The sequence below is a fragment of the Crocodylus porosus genome, unplaced genomic scaffold, assembly GCF_001723895.1.
Source record: "Crocodylus porosus isolate Cpor-Errol unplaced genomic scaffold, CroPor_comp1, whole genome shotgun sequence".
Lineage (NCBI taxonomy): Eukaryota > Metazoa > Chordata > Crocodylia > Crocodylidae > Crocodylus > Crocodylus porosus.
This window is the reverse complement of record NW_017728926.1, coordinates 827,133-834,808: the sequence shown is the minus strand read 5'-3', so window position 1 is coordinate 834,808 and position 7,676 is coordinate 827,133. Positions and strand designations below refer to the sequence as shown.

Genomic DNA, 7,676 nt, shown 5'->3' with positions numbered 1-7,676 from the left:
AAACTGGTAATATAAGGTTTCTCTGTGCAGTATTATTTAAGAAGGCATTCACTTTTTAATGGCAACTGCTACGCAGGATAATATTTACTAATCTACCATACAGACAAATGGTAAGAATTAGTTAGCTAATATCTGTACAAAACTTTTGGCATATCAAGTAATCTGTGCATAGTAATTTATACCACATTGCTAAAAAATGTATAAACTTTAAAAAAATAAAAATGAGGCTATTAGAAAATTCAAACCATGGTGAAGGAACATAGAGAAAAAAATCTACTGACATTGCCTGTATTTCTAAGAGGTCAAAGAGTCATTTCAAAGCAGAGATGATTTTACAATGCATTTTGACACAAGCTGCCTGAAAATGGCACATTTTCTCAACTGCTTGAAGAAATGTATAAGATTTGCTTTGTGTCAGATTTTTTTTAAATGTCTTCAGCTGGGCTTCCTGAGTGTGCATAGAATTGTTTCCTCTTTTAAGCTGAGAACTGTGTGTGTAGCCTGACAATTTTGACTCTAGTTTTCCCTTTATGCATGTGAATAACCTGTTTACGAATGAAGCAGCAGAAGTGTGAATGGCACTTGTGCAGTCTTGAAAACCCAGGTCCTAAATGCTTTGGCTGTGATCTTTAAAATGAGATGGAGACTGTCTGTCTATGAACAGTAGATGGTGAGGGTTGTAATTGTGCCTGATGCTTTGTCAGTCTTTGATATACAGTGTTGCATTAGTTGCTAAGTGCAAAATAAGAAGTGTCACAATCAGATCCTGAAAAATAACTTCGTTGTGAAAATGTTAAATAAGCAGTTTAAACACAAAGGCTGCACCCCCATGAGTGGAATGTGCACTTTGTGGCAGCTTAAGGCTTTTGAGGCACTGCAAAATGCACACGGTGCATGTGAATTGGTTTGCTGCACTGTATATTTGCAGTGCGGTGGAAAAATTAGATACTGAGAACTCCCAGTATCTAAAAAAAGGGGACAAAATAAAACCCTGTGTGGCACACATGGCAACAGCATGTGCTGCCTGAAAATGGAGCCTGACCAGCCAAGAGTCATGTTCTGGCTGTCAGCCGGGCTCTGCATGTGTGGAACTCCAGTGTGCAGCCCCGGGAGGCCCCCAGGACCCAAAGTACAGCTGCTGGGGCCAGCCCAGGTGCTGACCCCAGCCTCCCCTACTCCACCCAGGGCAAATTGCCATGCACCAAGTGCACGTGCAAGAGCATTCCCCAGGGACAACTAGCAGCAGAACATATATAGGCTGCTGCTGTTTGTCCCAGGGGAAACGCATGTTCCCGCTCATGGGGATGTGCCAAAAGGTGCTAATGAGATGTTAGACCATGTTAACAAAGTTGACATAATGGCTGGTGATGTGATGGGGTTGACAGGGCTAGAGTTCTTTGGTGTTTTACATTCACTGAATATGCTGAACTTGAAAACAACGTACAGACAACCATTTAACAAATTGAATATTCTATTTCTTAGAATAAATTAGCTGAGACTTCTCTCATGGGAACTGATGTGAGTTAATGTTTCTCAGCACTTTCAAGGAGACACTCAGCACCTTACAGGATCAGCCTCAAAACAAAATGTGAAAAAGTTGTATCGGGATTGGTAGAGTAAAAAGGAATTCTAGCATACTAGTTCCATACGTAGAAAATAACAAGGAATGCTAGCGGCAACTAAACGAATGTAGCAAGTTTAAATTCTTTTATGTGTAAAGGAAAACTAGTCTTTTCCCATTGCCTGCTTGTCTGAAAAATATCATAGATGTAGGTTACCTTTAGCAATTGCCTCATCTTTGCAAAGTCTTTCTGTGTTATAATTGTATGGTAATATATTCATTCATTGCCGTGTTTCCATATTTCTACTGCCATCTTGTGGCTACCCACTGCTAACATCACTGTTTTGTGTGTGTAATGGTGCCCTGATGGAATTCCTGAAGTTGTGTGTTTGTTTTAAGAGATCCTGGCATGGGTGGTAACAGTGTGACTGATCATTTTGTGTTCATTGAGCAACTTGCAGGTTCGCTGCAGGTTGGAACAGGAGTGGTAGGTAGGATGATTTGGAGGGTGACACCAGGAAGCTCCACGTGTTTGTGGAATTGCACGATAACGTTTAGCACAAAATGCACCACATGGTTGCAAGCAGCAGCACTGACTACAGTGTACTTAAATAGAGATCCACGTAGCTGCAGTCCAAATGGAGTCCCTTTATTACTGTACAGAATTCCATGCATGAAATATCTTTTATTTGCTAGCAAATGCTTTTACCATGCACTAGGGATGCAGACAGAAGTGCATCTCCCCATTGTAACTCAGACTGCTTGCAGGAAGTGTTCTGAGTTGCAGTGATCCCCTGAACCAAACAGAAGTTCACTGTTGTTGGTGAGGAGGAGAATCTAGATGCTGGCTGCCAGACTGCAGCTGGTTTCCCCTGGCAAGGTCACTCCTCTCTCCCAGCCTGTTCTTGTTTCAGAATGGGAGGGGGGAAAGGGAGCAGAGGGAGCTCCTTCCAGGGGTTCTCCAGCCTGTGCTGAAGGGTGGGGTGGGTGAATTGGAGCCCCCCACCTCAGAGGGACTTCTGTACACCCATCCTGCCCTCCAGTGATGGCTGAAAACCCCCCAGACCAAACTCCCTCCACTCCCTTTCCCCCCTCCCATTCTGAAAACAGCTCAAGGCTGGGAGAAGGCACAAACAGAAGTTACAGACGAGCTCTGTTTTGAAATGTCTTCATCTGACTCCTCATGCAATGAGGATTCAGATTTTCATTGGATCATCCATTTTTAAGTGGTCTGCAGCTGTGCACATGTGTTTGGACATGGATATAGACCACTTTCTGTGGCCAGATCAGACAAAAATTGTCACTTCTGTCTGCACCCTAAGAAGTATGTTCCTTTAGGAAATTTTCCAGCCATCCTCAAAGGAACTGTTTCTCCTTTCACCCTTTATCATTGCTTCTCCTTCTTTTGACATTAGTGTGTGATCTGTTCCTTCATATAACCACTCCTTTAGTAAGACAGCCTTTTCTTTTCTTGTCCTACCTACTCCAAAAATCGTCCTGTGCCCCTTTGCCTCATTTATATTTTGTCTTCTTTCAAATTTCAGCTAAAAACATTAATTTTCTCCTTTCCTTGCCTCCTGAGCTTCAGTGTCTCCACCTGTAATATAGGGCTAATGATGCTAACCAAAGCTAGCATCCTAGCTACCTGCCTAGGAAATGGTTTCCCCATCTTATGAAACTTTTTGAGAATTCAGAAATGTTGATGTATCAGAACCCTTTCATGGTAGAGGTAGGAATAGAAAAGGAAGAGGAGACAGAGAAAGAGAGTGTCAAACAGTTACCTGCATCTCCCTAATGAGACTGGCTGTTTTGAGGTAAGTATTTTCCTTGTTCTTCTAATGGAGTTGTTGTACTTTGGGCCAGGAAGGCAGAAACTAGCCAGTTAGTTAGAGCAATCACTTTGGGGACTGCCAAGCTCAAGCCAATGATAAGTAGCCCTTCCTGCTGAGACTTTCATTGCAATCAGTTATGTTCCTGCAGAAAATTTCTATTTTGACAACTCCACATTTTGTAATGAAAAGCTATTCCATTAAAATGTCCTGACCAGCTCCAAATGTGACCTCCTTTGAAATGCACTTTAAGATCTCTGGATTATTACTTAGTTGCTGAATTGTCCAGGGCCTGGAGACCCTTCCTGATTTAAAGGAAATCTTGTGAATTTAATTTAACTTCTTCAAAATGATACTGAAAATCCCTTACTGCTGAAAAACTGTTCTACAAGCTTTGAGAGAATTGGGGGAAAATATAGTGTTCCTCTGTGACTACAGAGTTCTGCTTGCTTAGCCTTTTGGTGAATTCTGTTCGCAATTAGATGAAATCAACCTGATGTCTTTGGAGGTAAGTGTGCAGAGTCTGTGGGCTAATCCTAGGACATTGGCATGGAGAGGCATGCAGTCATACCATGAGGCTGTTGGAATCTGTGTATCACTGCATGTGACAGTGATTGTCATTGTCAGAACAGTGTCATGAAACTGAGCACTTAACTCTTCCTGACCTTCACCAGCACACTGCAGTACTATTTCCACACATTACATTTCTAGAACAGCTTTCTTGTGTCTGTTTATAGCCAGTTGCTGTCACTTATTGCAACAAATATGTTGTATTTTTCTATAAAAAGGCCCCATGCTACTAAGGACTGCAGTATTTTACAGTACTATACATGTTTTTGAAGATGGTCTTCTCTCTGACCTAAGTACGTTCGGTAATATCATGTGGGTGTGTTACTGTTTGTGGTTATACTTTGTTTGCAGTTTTTGTATTCCTCTTGTTCTAAACAAGTTGTTAATAAAATGAATGTGAAAACATGTTCTTATGCATAAACATTGAATTTTTTAAATGAAATCTATGTAGTGGTGGATGCTGTGCTTGCTAGTATTCGCTTCACTCTGCCTAGCTCCCTGGCTTTGCAGTTAACATAATATAAGCAAGTAGATTTGCCCCATCCTAATCCTGATCAGCAAGGCTCACTGCTATTGTAGTATATAGGTATCTGTACAGTATGAAACATGTTGCCTCCTGAGACTAAAACAATGCATTTTAATGCCTTCTGGGGCAGGGGAGGGGTAACTTCACCTTTTCTTCTCAAACTTATTCAGCTTTTTTCAGTTTCCTCATGGCTCTTTGAAGGCAAACATTTGCCAGCTTTGTTGAAAAGCGTATGAGTGTTATCAAGCATATCAAACACTTTTGCTGGGGTTTCCAAATTGATCACAACCTAGGAAACCACATTTATCTCCATGTTCACATAAGAAATGATTCTTTTCTTGACCAAGACCTGTGATCTATAACTGAGCAGCAAATTATTGTCTTTATAAGTTTCTTCTACATTGCAAATGCAAAAAGATTAATAAAATCGGTGTATTTTCCCACAACTAATTTTCGGCCAGTGCCCTTTCATAATGTAATGCAGGAGGTTATGACTTCAGGCTTTGACATTCTCCCCATTATTTTGGAAATCCCGATCAGCCTGCTCTTGACTTTTATGGATCACAGATGTCTGACAGACTGGCTCAGAACATTGTGACCTTGGGTAATAAGTGAAAAATATCTGCAGCCTACCTCAGTGACTTTGGTAATTGTCACTCGAGATATTGTCCTTTGTTCTGTTGTCTCATTGTCCTGCCATCATACTAGGGAATGTTTGTGAGGCTTAATTATTATTTGCAGAGTGCTTTCAAATCCTCAGAGGTAAATTCCCTAAGCGTTATGCAAGTATACGCATTACTGTTTGGAGACTCTTTCCACTCTTCCTGAACCCCCTATGTTATATTGATTTAGTTCTTTCTGCTCTTGATAATTTTTTCAGCAGGGATATAAATAAGGACTTACTGAAATCACAATTTTGTGATTTTTGTGGAAACTGTAAAATTGGTATATCCCCTGTGAAAAAACCCAGTCCCCGCAAACAAACGGGAAAACTGCCAGTGAGTGAGTGGAGAAAAAAAAGAAGGCAGCTGAAAAAGGAAAAGGGTGGGAACCCCTGGAGGACTGGGGGGAGGGGGAAGGGAGAAGAGGAGGAGAACGAGAGTGAACTGATGCAGGCTCAGTCCACAAGCCAGTCAGGGGCCAACCCGGGAAGCCGGGAACATTTTGACGCTAGCTTTTAAAGCACCTGCAGCATGCTCCTGCAGCGTGCTTGCTTGCTTCTGTCTGAGAAAGAGTAGACATGAATGCCAAGATATCTTCCAAGACTGCCAAATGTTTCAGCAGTGGGATGTGCAAGACTGCATTCTGCGGGGACCTTGCATGCAGATGGTAGCAGACTCTTCTGTACTTCCTGCAGTGTAATGCTGGATGTGTCCAGGAAAATCATCAGTAATCGTCACTTGGAGTCCAAGGCATATACAAAGAGGAAGGCTGCTGCAAAGGCTGAAGGTCAGAGCAAGCGGCAAGCAACTGTGTCCTCCCTGTTTAAACAGACTACAGAAAATAGCTTGGCAAAGTGAGAGGTGGCATTTTCCCTCATGAAAGCTTTCACAAAAGCCAAAATCCTGCTGCAGAAACTTGATCACCCCAAGTTAAAGGACTGCCTAAAACAAAATGTGCTCAATGCTGGCAATTTTCTGCGTGCCAACAAGCTTCATCAGGACTGTATCCCTGTAGTGATTGCTTCACATGTAGAGTCCACAAAGGCTGCCTTGGCAGAGTATCGTTCCTTTTCCATTGTGGCTAATGAAGCCATTAACCCTCAACAACTATGTCATGCACATTTATGTGTACCAGGGAGCTGGACTGACCAGGACCTGCCTATGTTTCAAACACCACCTCTCCTTTGTCAATTTTTCCGTGTGTCCCAAGCAATTGTAAAGGTAATAGTCAGCTATGGTGTAGACTGTAACAGGATCTCAGCATTCCTGTTTGACAGCGCCATATACATGTGCAAGGCTTTCGCCAGTGTGCTCCAAGGAATGCTGCCCAACACTGTTCATGTCACCTGCAATGTACACATTCTGGCCCTAGTAAGTCACGTCTGGTGCACACAGTTCCTTGAGGTAGATACCCTGGTGTCTTCCTTCTAGAAAGCCTTGAAGCACTGTCCAGGTTGTAAGGTCCAATACACGGAGTCTATTTCGAGTCAAAGTGCCACTGTGTTGCTTCCACCAGAGCCTGTGTTCATATGGTGGAATTTGTGGTTCAGCGCAGTCTGTCATCATGCCAAGCACATTTAGGACTATCAGCAGCTTGTGAGTGAGGGGCTGGAAATCATGCTCAGTACGCAGGGTATACTCAAAGCTTCATGGTCTCCTAGGGTGAAGTGACATTCAAGATCAAGTGATGTTTGTGGCTGACAAATGTCATCCAGTTCATGGAGCCTCTGACCTGGTTTGAAGGCTGGCAGGCTGTGATCCATCATGCACACAACAAGGTGATTGACTTGATAAGCTGGTCAAAGACGGGGCATTGGAAAAACTGTCAAGGTGCCCTCGTGAAAACCAGTGTAGAAGAGAGCTGTTCCAGGCAAAGCTGTGAAGTTGAACCATTACTACAGGTAGGACTCATTACTGCCGGCGCAGGTCAGACATCTGGCTGCCCCCTTTCTTGGTGCTGTTTGCATTTTGGACCTCAGCCAGGTGTCTCTGCTGTGTTGTGACCCTCAGCCACTAAAAAGAATCCTGGGATGGAGGAAAAGAGCATGCCAATGAGCGTGCTCTCTGTGTTACCTTATAGACTCATAGAATCATAGAAAATTAGGGTTAGAAGGGACCTCACGTGGTCATCCAGTTCAGTCCCCTGGTCAAAACAAGACTATCCCCAACTACACCATCCCAGCCAAGGCTTTGTCTAGCTTGGTCTTAAAAACCTGCAAGGATGGGGAGTCCACAGTCTGCCTGGGTAACCTGTTCCAGTGTTTTACTACCATCCTAGTAAGAAAGTTGTTCCTAATATCCAACCTAAACCTCCCTTGCTGCAACTTGAGACCATTGCTCCTTGTTCTGTTATCTGCCACCAGTGAGAACAGTTTAGCTCCATCCTCTTTCAAACCCCCTTTCAGGTAGCCGAAGGCTGCTATTACATATCATCTCAGTCTTCTTTTCTTTAGATTAAATATACCTTAGCTGCTCCTCAGAAGTCAGGTGTCTCAGCTCCCTCACCATTTTAGTTGCTGTCCTCCAGA

General features: G+C 43.0%; 1 protein-coding gene across 1 annotated transcript in view; it reads left to right on the top strand.

Annotated features, from left to right (window-relative positions):
• CAMTA1 (calmodulin binding transcription activator 1) overlaps nucleotides 1-7,676 on the top strand; it is a 1,228,941-nt gene that overhangs the window by 531,463 nt on the left and 689,802 nt on the right. The gene's annotated exons all lie outside the window — the stretch shown is intronic.